Here is an 18,760-nt window from a genome sequence, read left to right as displayed (position 1 = left end):
TGGACCACCCTTCAATGGCAAAGCATTGGGCTTCTCAGTCCTCTCTAAGATCTCATCTGCTACTAAACCCTTGATGAAATGATTCAGATACAGAAGAAAAAAGAGAGATCCTACTGCTGCATAAAGAATATGATATCTGAAGGTATCGAGACTATATTTAAGGAAGCATGGTTTGAATAAAGCATGATAAGCACCATTTGTAACTGGAAAGTTTTGTGATGGTTTAATTCTGGGACCTCAATTCTGTGAGGTTTCTTATCCTTCCCTTCACCTTTTAGAGAGTTGGCACTCCAGCTCTAGATGAAAAGACTCATATAATAAAAGCTATTTTTTACTCCCATAGCAAAATGCACACGCAATGTTGGTCACTGAAAAACAGAGAGAATCTTTTATACACCTCTTCTACTCATCTCCCCTTCCTTTTCTTCTTCCTGTGCCTTTTTCTGGGAGGAATTCTTTTGTAATTGAAACCTCGTGATGGTGCCTTTTCTACAGCTATCACTGTGTAAATTACTGAACGTAATTAGCAGATGACCATGCTGTGTTCAGCAGTTAAGCAGAGCAGGGGCTCAGAGCCCCTGGATGTCAACTCAGAGCGAGCCCCACTCAAGCAGTGCCATCGTCTAGTGAAGCATAGGCAGCAACACCCCCAATCCACAAAGTGCCCCAAAAGACACATCTGAAATCCATAAACTGGTCGGGCTGTAAATCCATTCATTAGAAAGTCATTTGTGAGAAGAAAGACATGTGGCATTTATGAAATGTTATACAGAATCTTCTCATTTAATTTTAACTCTTTATTCCACTCTTTGTTTCAAAATAACTTGCACTGAATTTTCATAGAGACATGTAAATGTTAACATTTTTTTCTATTCTTCTGACTATAAAGCAACTTAACATCAAAGCTAAGTTTTTAAGAATCAGTTACCCAAGGAAGGCAAATCATTTGATTAAAAATGTGTTCACTGATGTTATTAATTCAAAACTTCAGACCAATATTTTATGAAATCCTGTAGTGCAAACACTCAACTATGACACTGCTGCCTCTTTTTGTGAGTACGACTGCACTTAGCAAAACCATTTCCACAGGAACAGGCTACGCCAAACAAGGACAGATTCATACTCAATTGTAAAGTATCAAACTACTTTATAAATCGCAAATGTCCAAAGCCACTAAATGAATCACATTCATTCAAGTTCAGCATTTATTCACAACACACACACACACTGCTTTAAAATAGGGTATAACATAATGTAGAACTTATCCAAATAAATATTGATGTAAAATTTGGTTAGTGTTTGAGAGATCTAGAAAGGTGAATAATGTCACACTCTAATTTCTTAATCTTAGTTTCACAAAGTATATTTTTATTTATAATCTGAAATTGTTCCCAACTCATTGGTAGAGTTTCTTTAATATCTTCAAATTTATTTACTGCATAAAGTTGTTTTTTTTTCTGAAAGTCTTCTCTTTCCATCTTAAAATGCATGAATACCAGGAAGTTCCAATTTTATCTCTCTATTGACTTTTATGTTGATGAATATGCTTTTCTTTCTTTTCTCCTTTATTTGTACAAAATCACATGATATTATTTTCCTTTCTTTTTGATTAAAATGTTATATTTGACTTTACAGGAATAAAGTAGCTCACACAGACCAAAATAAGATAAAACTTTGAATCTGAAAAATTGACCAGATGAACCAACCCAGCAATATAGAAAAGCTTTAAATCAGCAGTAGCCATAAATCAGTACTGCCACTCAAATCCACATTTGTAATGTAATTTATTTTTTGAGAGAATTTACAACGATTCAAACTTCACTATTTATTAGAGAACAAAGGGATCTAAGCGAAGTATTTATGTCTTATTTATTCTCTTTATGACCTATTAATTCAGACAACTTGTAACATGTAAACAATTTCAGCTGCATTAAACTTGGTGAATCATACCGTGGATTCGGACACTGCGTTGGGTGGACCGATGGCTTTTATGATCCCCTGCAGCCCTGAGGCTCTCTGATTCGATTAAGAAGATGCTACAAGTGGGGAATGAGGGGCAAGTTGGTAGCCTGAAAGAGTTGGATGCAATATCTGAAATGGCCCTCATTCCCAGAGAAAACGTTATACTTGGAGAAAGCAGAAAATTGCAATGTTTTTATGACATCTTTCTTACTGTACGCTTATTATAAAACTAAACCTATGGTCATTTTACTTCTTATTAAAAATTAGGCATGTGTTCATTTTTCTAAGTTCTGCTCTTCCAAAACTATCCCATTACCCTTTATCCGAGAATTGTCTGGTTGAGATCATCGTACACGGCGAAGTAATGCTAACAGGTATTTCTTCCTTGAACATGGACAGTCATCAGTGTGGGAGGGGAGCATTCCTGGTGCCAGAATATGGCCCAGACGGTTTTTGGAAATAGTTTCTATTTCTTTAACCTGGGTTGTATGTTCTATTTTATACTTACTATATATAAAGTTTTCATAGCACAATAAAACAAGTAAAACATGGTGGTGCGTGATCATTCTCCTTGGTTTCCAACAAACTGAATCTACACTGTGCTGTTTTGCTCTATCAGTGATATTAAAATAGAAATATTTGGCTTTTTTACGTACATGTGACATTCATCAGGTACCGGAAGTGATATTTTAAGATCCTCCGGTTTTGTTTCAAGGTTTGAGCATATTCATTCCTATGCAAATCATTCGGTGGTACAGTTCACTGTCACACTGATGCTGGAAAAAGAAACTCCCATATATTCATTGAAAGGAGAAATTCGGGGACAATGCATAAAGATTCGGAGAGCAAATCAGGACAAGGCCTTTTCCTAGCACCCCACATCTTGTAACGCGAAATCACGTGGAATGAATACGTCGTGTAAGGGTAGGTGTGACTGATGTCAGATAAGAAACACACAGCATGGGCCAAATTTAGAGAAGACCCTAGACAACAGCTAAAGGAGAACCAACACGCTGGGAGAAGAAACTATCCAGGGAGCACTCCACACTAGGCCACCCCGCCATCAAGCAGAGTTGGGTTGTTTTCATTTCTAACATACTTTTTGGGAAGCAAAACAGCTAAGTTTATGGAGAGATGGAAGGATTTTATTAGGAAAAACTGCACCTACACACATGATCAGAGATGGGAGCACTTTGAAAGTCATCAAGTACGATGAGCTTCAGAGATGATGCTCGTTCATCTCCTCTTGATCTTAATCCAAACTCACTGGCTAACTCCAAGAATCGACAATTGATTAAACATATTTTTTGAGCCCTGGGATGATAGCCAGGATTTAAGTTTTAGCAAAGACTCTGGAAGTGTTAAAACAGATATGAATTTAAATGGGAGGATTAAGTGGGAAGTGGGATGGCAGATGGGCGGTGGAACAGGCGGTGAGGAAAGAAGAGCAAGACAGAGGTGGGGCCCCAGGCTTATACCACGGTTCTGCTCCTGGAGCCTTTCCTGCCAAATTTCCTCCTGGAATCATGGTGGAAAGGGTCTGAGGTCATCTGGTATACCTTCAATCTCACATCATAAAGCATCCTTCTTCTTCTTAGACTGTCAATCACCTGAAAATGATGGCTGTCCTGGCACTCAGCATCACTTCCCAAGATGACTCCCCAGCTGTCTAACAATGAATTCCACACCAGTGCTGTCTACCTTTTCTTAAAGCTCCAGGAAACGTTCACCAAAAGTTTTCAGTGAATCAACAGTTAAGCATACTGACCCTGCCTTGGCTTCTACAATGAGAGAAAATAGTTGGACACAAAATTTGTGATCAACTCTGGTTTTCTTCTCTGCAGAAACCCTGCACGAGAATAAAAAGAGCTCACCTGTATGACTGACAGGTCTTTCAGGGTGGTGTTGCACAGCTGAAGATGTGATAAACACAGCCATTATATGCTTCAGAAATGCCAATTGATTTAGAGCAATGGCGCTGTATTTGATGATGTTTTAAAAAACAGCAATTACATTTGTGAAAATAAAATGGTTCCTCACTTATGAAAATTCATATGGCCTCTCTTTATTTGGCTGCAACAGCTGAGAGGGGAAATGCCTTTTTTTATTTCCCTACAGTAATTTATGACTCTTACACATTGCCCAAATAATTAGTGGTTTCAGAGGCAAAAACAAAAGTATGATTTTTTTTAAACGAGTAGTATTTCTAAGAAATAGCTCGGAAACAGAGCTATAACTGATATCTGAGACATCCATTTTCCACCTTCTTAATTTTACTCTAAAAATTACATTGCCGAAGCCATATTTCCAATTTTAAAAAAGTTATTGACATTTGGTAACATTTCCTTCAACCAGAAGGTCCTTTTCTCATGTGTTTCCAGCACCCTCTTTCCCTGCCTCAGTCTCCACTGCTTGCAGGGTCTGTATCTGGGAAAGCAACCATGAGCATAAGAGCCAAAGGGCAATTGGCTGAAAAGAGCTTCCTGCACTTGTAGGAGACAAAACAAGCTTTTCTTGACCACCTGGGACCTCCTGAACTCACTATGCACCGACACTGTGGACAGTGCTGATCAGAAGGTCACCTGAAGGTCATGTTGTGTAAAGAGACAATGGTTCTAAAAGAAAGGGAGTAACGTCACAATTCCTCAAGTGCCACTGATTGATTTTAAGGTCTCAGATCCAGGCAGAGAAAGCTAAGAGTTTAGAGAATGTTAATGTTTACCATTCATAGGCCATATTTACACTCTCACAGGGTAGAATTTTGAGTAAAAGATGGCTATATGCCAATCCAGTGAGAGTCCATTTACTTAAATAAATTTCTCCATAGAAAGACGCTGAGGAAAAAAAATTGTAAAAGTCTAATAAATTAATCAAGTATAGTATCCATGTAATAGAACAGAACCCACTGACAGGGGCACGTAAATGTCCTTACATATCTGCCAGTGTGCCTTTGAAGCATTTATAATTAAAAAATGATTATACTTTAATACAAAATAAAAGAAGAAAATTTCAAATTTATATGTTTATAAAAGTAATAAACTGGAAATGTATAGCCCTTAAGCATTACATTTTAATTTCAAAATAATTAAAACTTAATTATTAAAATAAAATCGATGTAAAATTTTCTGTTGCTCTTCCATAACTCTCTAGAATCACTCAGAATTTACTAATTGCTTGTCGGGTGATCAAATCATGTATTCCCTTCCAAGAGGACATGTTGTTAAAATCCAAGGCTACTATATGCCTTATTGTTCAGTTAACAAACTGGAACCATGACATGGGCGTATTGCAGCAATATTATAAGTACTGCCATACAGTGATACTGTTCAGATGGGATCTCTTTTTTTTTAACTCAGCATAAGCTGGAGACTGGTGTTTTGTTTTACTCAAAATTGACAGTTTTGAAATTTGGGCATTATGACTTGTTACCAGTTCTGCTAGGCTACCTCCAGGTGTAAACACGGCATTACAGTATTTAAGTCTGGGCGAGCAGTCTGCCGCAGAGTGAAGACCCAGCGGGGGATTATGAGTAGCAGGGTTTATGGTCAATACTTGTTTTAATGCTTTCTGGGATTTGCAACATACGTGAAATACATGCATATATCCCAGCTCAGAAATTTTAATTCATTTTCCAAATAATTCGGGATAATCCAAATCCTAGTAGAATTTTCTCATTATAATGCACACATTATTACTGTTGTTTGATCTCAGAGAAATTGAAACAGGTCACTTACTGCAAACAAAACATAGATTGGCATGGAATACCAGAGAGAGGAGCCTGCAGAATTAGATTTTGCTATATCCAGCCTGGTACCTTCTAAAACTTTCAGCAGTCCAGACTCCGCAACCCAGATGAACTGGGGCGCTCTGGCTAATGAACCCGTGGTGTGAACTGAGAAGGAGTGTTTCGGGGCAGGAAGTAGATAAGGTTCTTGAATGTTCCCATCCAAGAGCCCTTTTTTCCAGAAAGTCTGTCCCTATGAACCTGCAAGCACACAACCCTTTGACCTTGAGAACACAGCCCTCAGATGACCCGTTTCTCAGGCATGCCTGTCTGAACTAAGCAAGGGAGAGCTGAGAAGAGTTAACTGCATTTTGGAGGGAATTTCTCCCACTGTCATTTATCAACCTCCTGCTTTGTGCTGATGACGCCTGCATATTCACACAGTACTAGCACATTCATGGATCTGAAAAGGAAGTCAGTTTGCCAGGGATAAATAGACAACTCTTTACTCTGCACCCTGGGAGCTGATGTGCTCGCATCGCTCTGTGTGCCCAGGTGCACGGAAAATGTATGTACGTCTGGTGGAAGCACGACAGTCCCACAATGCCGCCCTGAACTTTCCCACCATGATTTGCTACCTGTCCCCCAAAAACCTAGAAACCTGGGCTCTGGCCAGAAGTAAATGAGCAGAACAAATGAAAGAATGAAATAATGTCTTTGTAGCATTCATAGTCTGTGGTCTAAGTAGAAGCAGGAAATACCAGAAATTTCCAGGAGAGGGGCTGTTTCCAGGAGATTTTTCAGGCTCATTTTGCATAACCACATTTGCTTATCCAAGGGACTTAGACAGTTTGAATTAAGCATCTGAACTTCTGGGTGCTCATTTGAACCAAAGCCAAACTCTGAACTTTTCAGGTTTCCCTGCCATTAATCAAAATTTCGAAGATCAATGGCATGTAATGAATCAAGTATAATAGCCTCCATCAGCTGGGATAGCAAGGCGCAGCACAGGGGATCGCCAGACACTCCACCGGATGAAAATCTGGCTGACTTTGAATACCAAGTGAATCCACACTGTGATCTGGTACCGAGAAAGCTGCCACTGTGAGAGGCAGGCCGCCATGGACAAGGGTTGGGGGCATGTTGCCTCTGGCACTTCCAGAGCTCCCGGCTCTCACCAATGTGACCACCACGCAGAGAGAAAGACGCTTCACCCAGCTGGTTCCCCTATCACATGAGCCTATCCCTGTCCTCAACTAACAGGTTTCACTTCCCTGCCAGCCCACAGAATTATTCAAACAAGCCAATCACATCCCCCCGTGGGAACCGGGGGCACCTCTTCCTTTTGTTACTGCAGCCCCTGCTGGTTTGCTGGTTTGCTCTACTCCTGTATGCAACCCGTGTGGCCATGCATGGGGCTGCAGGTATGTCGAATTAAAACCTTCTATTTGATTGCTCCTGTCTTGTCTCAAGTGTCATGTATTCAGCTATCTCATACTTTTGAGGGTGGGGATCCTTCCCGCCCCAGTGGGGTGAATAGGAAACAGAGCGAAGGTGTCTGTAGGAGACAATTTTGCAAATCTGAGGACATCTGTAGGAGGGTTTCAGAAAGAAGAGCTAGAGAAAATTATTTACAAAGGAAAATTTAAAATATGACTCATCTATTCTATTCGTGTGTGCGTGCATGTGTGTGTGTGTGTGTGTGTGTGTTGCACACACAAGGAAAACTGCATTGTCAAGGAGTAGAATCTGAGTCTGGCATTCATCGGCTGCATAGCTACATCCACACTGTGTGTTCCTGGAACACTACGGGTTTGGTGCAAAAATATGGTCTCTGCTCAAACAGGCTTGAGAAATGCTGACTTGGACAAACTTGAACAAGTTTATTATTAATGTACATTTTAAATCAGCAAACGCATGTGTAAGACTAATGGTCCAGAATAATACTCCGGTATATGCCAATCTAGATCATGACCTTTGGGCTTGAAGTATTTTTTAAAGTAAGTAATAGAAAATATTCTTTACCCCATCCCCATGTACCATTTTTTGGCATAAACAAAAAAGGAAGTGAAAAAATAAGCCATCATTATGGTGTCCGTGAACAAATCCTTCCTTACTCCATTTCCTGCGGCTCCTCCCATCAGCACCATTCCCCACCATTTTAGCTATTCCCAAATTCCCAAAATATGAATACTTCCTCTCTGTCAGTACATTTTTCTCAGTGAAAATTAAGTGAGTACCTCCTATTAGGCCCAGTAAAAATCAAGAAGAATTGAGCCGCAACTTAAGAGCAGTATCTAATGAAAACACGATTCCTTTTGATATATAGACAGATACAACATCTATGTTAATAAATATTTTAGCAATTAGTTTAAAAATTCCAGTTTATTAGTATTTGAAATATATTATACAGCATATTGTTTTTGTTTAAAAGGAGATTACAAAATGCTCATTTTAAAATTTCATGATTCTAAAATTTTCCAAGATGATATTCTATGGAATTTTCCTACCAAAATAACATTAAATTAATAATTGATTAGATAGGTAAATGATAAGCAACATGGTAAAGAGTTGGAGCCACTTGAGTGGGGAAGGTAAGTGTGATGTGCTAGATCACAGTGAGATCTACTCATGGTCACGATAAAGATCATTTATTCTAAAGAGATCTAAGGACCATTTTGTCCAAGAATGTGTCTATTTAATTTTAGATATTTTTTTTTATTTCTTAAGGATTAAATTCCAAATTGACTTATCACTTTGCATCCTTTCTACACTCATTTACAGAGAAAATAATGCATACGACAGCATTATACAATCCATCAGAGCATTTTCAGTTAAAGTAATTCAGTCATTCAGAAACTACAAAGCAAATAGTATTAAACACGTATTGTACTTGATATGAGGGACAAAGATGTGATTCAGACATGGTCCCTGTCCTGAAAGAGTTTACAGTCTAACCATACACTATAAAAAGTGAGCCATTTCATTTCAAGTACATCATAGTTGATGGTGATTCAAAGGAAAACTTCTTCCTTGGCAAATTTAAGAAACATGTGTGTATAATGATTAATTTACTTTAATGAATTGTTCAAGTTTTTACTTTAACCAAGGGTTTATAGGAAGCCATTTTAAGTATTTTTTTTACCTAGACAAGAAAGCAAGATTCCATATGCAAAACGTGACATCACTAAATTCTTCTGTTCATGGAGATTGTCTCCTGGGTCATTATTACAATAACGAACTAATGAGCCATTGAAACATCCTTTACCTGTAGCCAGGTTGGGATTTCATAAATAATATCTCAATAGAAAACCAGGAGTTCTGACACATTTCCTGGAGACCGAATCAAACTGAGAAAGAGAGAGAGAGAGAGAAGAAATTGTCACAAAACTCACAACAAAAAGGGGGGTGAAGGAAGTTGCAGCCCATACAACACTGAGGAAAAGTCTTCCTAAAGGACGGGACCCCTTGGCCCGGTTGACCCCAGAGGTAGCTGTTAGAGACAGCAATGGCAGGGGCAGCATGGAGGAATTAAATGTCACTATTCCTGATAACTCCAAGTGTTTCATGTGTTTGTTTACAGGTTTGCCTCTCTTGCCTACAAGTGTCAGCTCCGTGATGGCTCCAAGTATTAAGCTCTCAACATGGCAGTGATGCAAACCAGTAGTGACATAAAATAAAGGCTGAAAAAAAGATTCAAGGGGAACGATGCACCAAAGTAATATATCAATCACCTTCCCACCGATGGTCTATCTTTGTGCAAGCTGCTGCTGCTAGTGGGGGTTCCTTCATTACTGGGCATGAAGGGAGCACGGCCATGTCTGTCCTTGCTTGGACACGGACTTTTGGGAATCTGACATGGAGCACAGCCTCCCCACAACCTACGGGGAGGGTGGCAGCCTCAGGTCTTCGCTGTGTGCACCGCTAGGCTCTCTGCCTCTGTGCTCTCTTCTACTTCCCTCTCCCACTCAAGGGCTAGGATTCCACTTCCTGTCAATGTCAATCCACAGAAATGTCGTCATCCCCATGACCACAGTCCCCGGCCTTCTGTGCCTCTCAGTACAGTCTGGACTTGGAAAGTCCTGGAGTCACATCTGGACTCACTTAATAGCAGCGTGACTTTGGTCAAGCCATTACTTCATTTGCCTTCCATTTATTTATCAGTGAAATGCGAGTCAGTATGTTTCTTTAAAAAGGGTTGTGAGAATTACATAATATACCACATGGAGAGGAATGTCTGACCCACACAGTAAATGTTTTTAATATCCACTATTGTTTGAGTTGTTGTTTGTGATTTTAACCTGACTCTGTACTTCCATTGCATGTAAACCAAATGCATCTCATAAATTATCTCATTTGGCCTCTTTACCTATTCTGTACATAGCTCATCTCAGGTCACAATGAGCTTGAAATTCCAAGTCTATCAACTGTCAATGCCAGTGGGCCCTTTTGATATCTTATTAGCTGCTTAGAGGTTATTTCCAGTTGTAGAAGCTGAAACTGAGAAATGTTCGGCAAGATGTCTGTAATGTCACAGTTCAGTAACTACAGGAATAGAAAGAAATGCAGGCATTGTGATTTCTATGTTGCTCGTCAACATAAATTTTGTCAATAACCCCTTCCTAGACTTTGTCACAGGCCCTTATTAACGCAAATTAATTTCTGATCGTTAAGTCCACCATTAAATATCTAATAAGGGTTTTAATATCCCCAGACAAAAAGAAAAAAAAATCACAAAAATGTGAGTTCATTGAAATGGCTAAAATATATTGTCATTAATTTTGATAAGAACGATTTCCAGTGGGCTGAATCCAAGGAAATGGCTGATTAAGTAGGAGAGATAACAGGAAAAAAATATGTCTGAGTTGATGTAGTTACTACGAGAAATGATGTGGGGGGAAATGTAGGAAGAAAGAACTGGTTTATTGCTACAAAAATCAGACTTTTCATCTTAAGTCTTAGTTCCAATTCTCTGCCTAGGGTTATGGGGAAAATGCACTGCATCGGAGGTGGACTCAACTGGGTGCTTGCTGCGTGCCACCAGAGTTCTAAGCACTTTACATTAAAAAAAACATTTATTCGATCATCATGTTTTGGCTTTAATTCCTTTCAATACACTTTATTTTTTTAGAGCAGTTTTAGGTTCACAAGGACACTGAACAGAAGGTACAGACAGTTCCCATATAACCCCTCTCCCACATGTGCACAGCCTCCCCCCCTCTCAACACCCCCCACCAGATGGGACATTTGTTATAATCAATGAGACTACATTAACATGTCACCATCACCTACAGTACAGAGTTAGTTTACATTAGGGTTCACTCTTGGTGTTGTACATTTTATTTTTGGACAAAAGTATAATGACATGTACCCACAATTATAGTATCATGCAGAGTAGTTTCCCTCCCTAAAAACACTTTACGCTCCACCGATCCATCCATTCTGCCCCAATCCCTGGCAACCTCTGCCATTTTACTCTCTCCATAGTTTTCCTTTTCCAGAATGTCATATAGTTAGAATTATTTAATATGTAACCTTTTTAGATTGGATCCTTTTACTTAGTAATGTGCACTTAAGGTTCCTCCCTGTCTTTTCATGGCTTTATAGCTCATTTCGTTTTAAAACTAAATAATATTCCATGGTCTGGATGGACCACAGTTTATTTATCCATTCATCTACTTAAGGACATCTTGGTCACTTCCAAGTTTTGGCTATTATGAATAAAGCTGTTGTAAATATCCATGTGCAGGTTTTTGTGTGGACGTAAGTTTTAACTCTTTTGAGTAAATACCAAGGAACACAACTGCTGGAGCATGTAAGAGTACACTTCATTTTGTAAGAAACGGCCAAACTATCTTCCAAAGTGGATCGACCATGCTGCATTCCCACCAGCAGTGAAGAGTACCAGGTGCTCCCCTTCCTCATCAGCATTTGGTGGTGTCTGCGTTTTGGATTTTGGCCATTCTACTAGGTGTGTAGTGATAGCTCATTGTTTTAATTTGCAATTCCCTAATGACATATGATGTAGAACATACTTTAATGTGCTTATTTGCCATCTGCATATCTTCTTTAGTGAGGTGTCTATTCAGATATTTTGCCCATCTTTAATTGAGTTGTTCATTTTCATATTAAGTTGTAAGCATTCTTTGTATATTTTGAATAATGTTAGATTTGTCATTTGCTAATATTTTCTCCAAGTTTTTAATTTCAATAAATTCTAGTTTATCAATTGTTTTTTTCATGGATTATGTCTTCAGTGTTGTATTTGAAAAGTCATCGCCATACCCAAGGACATACCGTAGCTTTTCTCCTATGTTGTCTTTTAGGAATTTTACACTTTTGCGTCTTACATGTAAGGCTATCATCCACTTCGAACTAAGTTTTGTGAAGGTACAAAGTCTGTGCTTAAATTTATTTTTTCTCATGTTGATATCCTATTGTTCTAGCACTATTTGTTGAAAAGACTGTCTTGTCTTCATTATGTTACCGTTATTCTTTCATCAAAGATCAGTTGACTAGATTTAAGTATATTTCTGGGCTTTCTATTCTGTTCCATTGATTTGTCTATTATTTCACCAATGCCACACTGTCTTCATTACTGAAGTTGAATAGTAAATTTTGAAGTCAGGTCACATCAGTCTTCCAACTTTGTTCTTCACCAATAATGACTTGGTTATTCTGTGTTTTTTGACTCTCCATATAAACTTTAGAATAAATTTGTCAGTATCTACTAAATAACTTGCTGGAATTTTGATTGAGACGGCATTGAATCTATAGATCAATTTGGGAAGAACTGACATCTTGACAATATTGAGTCTTCCTATCCACGAACATGGAAGATCTCTTCATTTATTTTGTTCTTCTTTGATTTCTTTCATCAGAATTTTGTAATTTTCCTCATGTAGGTTTGGTACATATTTTATTAGGTTTACATGTAATTATTTAATTTTGGGGGGGGTTAATGTAAACGGTACTGTGTTTTAAATTTCAAATTTCAATTGTTTACTGATGATATATACGAAAGCATAGAATTTGTATATTAACCTTGTATTTTGAACCATACTATGATCACTAATTAATTCCAAGAGATTTCTTGTTGGTTTCTTCAGATTTACTATGTAGATTGTCATATCATCAGCAAAAAAGACAGTTTAGTTTATCCTTCCTTTTATTTCCTTTTCTTGTCTTATTGTATTGGTTAGGACATCCAAAACAATGTTGAAAGAAGTGATGAGAAAGAACATCTTTACCTTGTTCCTGATCTTAGGATAGCTGCTTGTTGATTACCATTAAATATGAAGTTACCTACAGATTTTTTGTAGATTTTCTATCAAGTTCAGGAAGTCCCCTTGTATTTCTAGTTGGCAGAGTTTTATCATTAACGGGTGTTGGATTTTTTTCAAATTTTTTTCTTGTATCTATTGATGCGATCACACAATTTTTGTTCTTTAGCTTGTTGATGTGATTGTTTACATGAATTGATTTTTGAATGTTGAACCAGTCTTGAATAGCCAGGATAAATCCCACTTGGTCATAGTGTATAATTTATTTATACATTGTTATATTCAACTTGATAATACTTTTAGGGTATCTTTGCATCTATGTTCATGAGAGATTTTGATCTATGGTTTTCTTTTCCTGTAATGTCTTTATCTGGTTTTGTTATTAGAGTTTGTCATCCTCATAAAATGGGTTGGGAAGAATTTCCTCTTCTTCTATCTTCTGAAAGAGATTATAGACAGTTTCTTCTTTAAATATTTGGTAGAACTTACCAGTGAACCCATCTACACCTGGTGCTTTGTGTTTTGGAAAGTTATTAATTATTGATTTAATTTCTATTATATATATGCAAAAATATCTGAAAACTTTCCTAAATTAACGTCAGACACCAAATCACAGGTATAAGAAGCTCACGGCACACCAAGAAGGATAAATGAAAAAAAGAAAAAGAAAACTGATTTAGGCATATTATATCAAAAATGAATATAAACTGTTGAAAAATATAGTAGGAAAAAAGAACTTTACCTATAGAGGAGTAAAGATATGAATTATATTCAACTTACTTTCAGAAATTGTATAAGCAAGAAGAATGTATGGGGAAATATTTAAAATGCTGACAGAAAAAACTCACCAACCTAGATTCCATACCCTTCGAAATTCTGAAGTGAAGAAGAAATAGGTAATATCAGCAAGGTGGTGGCCTAGGAAGCTTCAGGCCTTCGCTCTTCCACAAAGACACTGAATTAACAACAATGTATGGGCCAAAATACCTTTGCAAGAATGTTAGAGGCCACGTGAGAAATTTCAGGACTCAGAACAATGTACAACCAAAAGGGATTCTAACAAAAGAAGTAGGATTGTTCATTGTGTGTTGTACACACGGCCATGCCCCTGCTCCTATCTGACTCAACGTGCTGCAACCTTGAGTGAAACCTCCCAAGTCAGGACTGTTCCCTCAGGACAGAAACAAAAGAATGGACTGTAAATCCAATGTTCTGGCTACTATGGAGGCTGCCTGAGCAACTGGCATTTGTCTGGACTGACTTGGAGCACTGATGGGACAGGAAGCATAATTGGGAATCCTGTGAAAGCAAATCTGATGACCTTGGCACATTAGAGGTGAAGTTGTGCAGTCAGTCACCAGGATTGCAAGAGATTGCAGACTTCTAGAGAGCAGAGCCATGCTGCTTAGGGAATTTCAGGTGGCTAAGGAACACACATAAGCCCAGAGAAGACAAATCCTCAGAAGAGGACTGAGAGATCCTAGAATCTCTAGTGGGGCTGATTGGTGAAGGTATTCACCTGCATGAAGTCAGTCCAACAAGCTGTGGCTGCTTTTCAAATGCTCAAGTCTCGACAACAAAAGAATCAAACAGCATATAAAGAAATAGGGAAGTATGGCTCAATTAAACAAATAACACTCCGGAAAAAATGACCCTCCAAAAAGACAAATCTATGAGCTGCCTTACAGAAAATTTAAAGTAATTTAAATTTTAAAGATGTTTAGTGAGCTAAAAGAGAACCAAATAAACAACTAAATGAAATCAAGAAAGTGATGGATGAACAAAATGAGAATGTTAACAAAGAGCAACTACAAAGAAAATAATAAAGTAGAAATTCTGAAACTGAAAAATATAATAAATGAATTATCAAAAAAAAAACTAAATTTAAGATCTAAACTAATAAAACTTTTATAGGAAGGCATCTTTGTGATCTGTTAGAAGTTCCAGTTATGATCGCTTAAATATGACACCAATAGCACAAGCAATAAAAGATAAAATTGGTAAATTGGACTTAATAAAAATTAAAGCTTTCATGCATCAAACAACACCATCAAGTATTTTAACAATTAACCCACAGAACAAGGCGAAGTATTTGCAAATCACATATCGGATAAAGGAAGTATACTCAGAGTATCTACTTAAAAAACTCTTGTAACAACATAAGAAGAATAATCCAATTATAAAATGTGTAAAGTATTTCAACAGATATTTCTCCAAAGAAGATATACAAATGGGTGAAAAAGTACATGAAAAATGTTCAATGTTATTACTCATTAGAGAAATGCAAATCAAAACCACAAGATACCACCACACATCTATTAGACGGCTATAATAAAAAAGACAGCCAATATCAAATTTTGGTGGAGAAATTGGAACCCACCTTGCTTGTGGGAATGGCATATTCACATTGGAAAACAGTTTGGCAGTATCAAAATGTAAAATATGTCCCAGCAATTCCACTCCTAGTAGCTACTCAAGGAAAATGACGTATGTTCACAAAAGGACTCATATACACGTTCATAGCAGCTATTATTTATAATAGCCAAAAAGTGAAAGCAACCCAAATATTCATCAACTATTAAATGCATCAACAAAATATGGTATGGACTTGCAAAAAATATTTGGTACTACAAAAAAATATGAAGTACTTATATATGCTATAAGGATAAAACTCAAATATGATGCCATGAAAGGAACCAGTTGCCAAAAACCAAATACGATTCTCTTTACATGAAATGTGTGCAAGAGGCAAATCCATATAGACTAAAGTAGATCAGTTCAGTGCAGGGCTGGGGTTGGGGTTTGAGGGGAGTGGGAGGATAATTGGGAGTAACCCCTACTGGGCATAGAGTTTCTTTTGGGAAATGTTTTAAAATTAGGTTGTGAATTGTTACACAACTCTGCAAATATGCTAAACACATTGAACAGTACACTTCGGATGAGAGCATTTTATGGGATGTAAATTACGTCTCAACAAAGCTGTTTTTAAAAGCATTTATGTACAAAAGGGCGGTTGCTAAAAAGGGTCCTTCTTCCCATAGATCTGGCATTTGTATCAAGTTCACTGCATTATATGCTTCTCCAGATGCTTAGTTTAGTTTCTCTACTTAAGCGTTCTTACAATAAAACATATTTGTCGGCAGCCTCTAAAACTCTATGCCTATTGTACATAATATTTCCAAATAATAAAGAGTTTGGATCTGTACATTTGAAGGATGTGCATGTAGCTTCCTCATAGCACTGCAAATATAAAATGTCTAATGTTTTCACAGACAGGCTGATGAAACAATAGGATTTCAATAGTTAACTCATTTGTTTTGTCACTTCAGGACAACAGCTTGAGTTTTAAAACTGTCCTATGCTGTATTTTTCCCCCCAAAAAATATGCATTCAAAATGGCTTGTGAAATGTATGTTAAATCTTGTTCACTATGTTGAAAGTTTAAGTGATTTAATAAAAATAGAATCCAACATTTTACAACTTGAACAAGCTTTCAAACACTGCATTACTAAACTCCATTCTTTCCATGATGGAATCATCTGACAGTTCAGCGTGAGACAAGCTCACTCCTACATAACTGCAGAGGAACTGTGTGGGACGCCAGCCTGGCCCTGTAACCTGGTAAGGCCAGCAAGCTTAATTAATTTGCAGGAAACAGAGTGATTTGCATGGTCTAATTAGCCTATGTTTCATAAACAAATTCAAAACAAAGGTAGGTGATATAGTTTTATGCAAACAATAAAACCTAATCACTCCCCACATTTAGACACCACCATGATTATAGTTGTTCAACCTTTTTAAACTCTCCATTGCTTGGAATAATAATAACCTGTTAGAACTCTGAAATGAAAATCTTTCTACCTGACAAATGCTGATGTTTTTAAGTATTTCGAAAGCCAGTGTCACACAGCCTTCCTTTTTTTTTTTTTTTTTTTTTTTTTTAGTTTCAGGTGTACAAAGCAATGAAATAGTTAGACATTTATACCCCTCACAAAGTGATAATACCCCCCATCTGACATCATACATGCTGTTACAATTCCATTGACTCTATTCCCTATGCTGTGCTCCACATCCTGTGAATATGAATATATAGATATGTGTGTGTGTGTATATATATGTATGTATATATATATACATACATATACATATATATGTACATATATAAATATATATATATATATATATAATTGTAGTTGACATTCAATACTATTCAGCTGCAGCTTCAGGTGTGCAGTGCAGTGGTCAGGCTTGATTTGCATCTGGGTCTGTCTGTGCTGGAGCATCAGTGAAGTCACCAAGACCAAAGAGCCTGGGATTAGCCCCTCCTCCTAAGTCCCCAATGCCAATCAGTAGGGGGAGCTCTCCTATTATCTAAGTGACCACAAACAAAGCGCAGAAGCATATCTACTGGCTCCTCTGGGGACAATGGCAAGGAATTTTTTTTTTCTTAATAGACGTTATTATATGAAAAATATTAATACAATGATTTGTTCAAATTTGGAGAGGTACCTCATTCAGCATCGAGAACATATTTCCTAAAACAACCTTGCAAATTAATGAGGGTATAAAAGTTGTGGGCCTGTAGGAAATTATCCCTTTCCAAGAAGGAATCATGCCCCTCTCACTTAAAGTGGAATAAAACTTAATTGCATCAGAATCTTAACGGCCATAATGAGTTCATCATCTCCTCGATATGGTGGAATGTTTAGAAAGGTTAGAAAAAAGGAAAATACAGACTAATAGAATTTCAGACTTTGAGCAAAGGAGGCGTTAAGCTATAAATTATACTACAGGATGTACAAAATGAAAAGAGCTTCTCCAAGTGTTCTTGAAAACACTTTGAGGTTCTGTAGTGAAGTTAAATAAAATGTCATGGAAAGGAAATGAATGAAATATCTGGTAAGCTTTGCATGTAATTTACTAAAGCAATACTTCACAATGAGAGATAGATTTGCATGACTCTTGGTTGGAACTTCTGAGTTAAAGTAGCAATGCGCGTATAGACAGATGCTAGTTGGCATCTATTACAAGGTCGTAAATTGAGGACCACAAAACAGAGCACAGTTACCAAGAAGCAACAGCAGGGAGAATTTTGCAGCTAGTGGAAGTCAGATGACTATGCTGCGTCCAGCGGGATATGAATGGAAGTGGAGTGATATGAACGGAAGGAAGATGAGTGGCAGAAGTTCATATCAGACAATGGGACGTGCTCATACCTACCTTTTACCCCTGCCTCTGGCAGGAAAGTGACATGAGAGGGACTCATCTTGGACCACGTGGAGAGGACAGCACCCCAGAGAGTGAAGCAGGCAAATCGAGAGGCAGAGAAGAACCACTGTTAAGGCACACTTAGACCTTTCTGTGAGACAGGAACACATCATGAATGTGTTTAGGCCACTTTGTGCTGTGTCGCTGCAGTTCAGTCCATGCCCAAAATGCCTACAAATCTATTCCTTTCCATTGTAGAATTACCGAAGAATTTAGCAAGCGAGCCCAACACTGGATTGTTCTAGTATCAAAAGTTTGTAAAGAGAGAAGAAAGAAAGTCTGATTGGCCAGGCTAGCCCTGTTTACTTATGTGGCACGATAGACTTAATAAGGCCTCTTCTCACTCTCAAAAGAGTCCTGAATTACAGTCACTCTATTCTTTTGTTCTTACAATATACCCCAATCACCTGAGGTCGCTTGAGCTTGACTTTGAGCCTTGAGACCTGGAATTGCCCAACCCGGTATAGAATGTGAGCGTGCTATGCCAGAGAACAGGGCTGTGCCGTAACAAATATCAGGAGAG

This window comes from Rhinolophus sinicus, chromosome 4 (genome assembly GCF_057876585.1).
Source record: "Rhinolophus sinicus isolate RSI-liver-muscle chromosome 4, RSI-T2T, whole genome shotgun sequence".
NCBI classification, from domain to species: Eukaryota; Metazoa; Chordata; class Mammalia; order Chiroptera; family Rhinolophidae; genus Rhinolophus; species Rhinolophus sinicus.
This window is presented reverse-complemented; position numbering follows the sequence as displayed.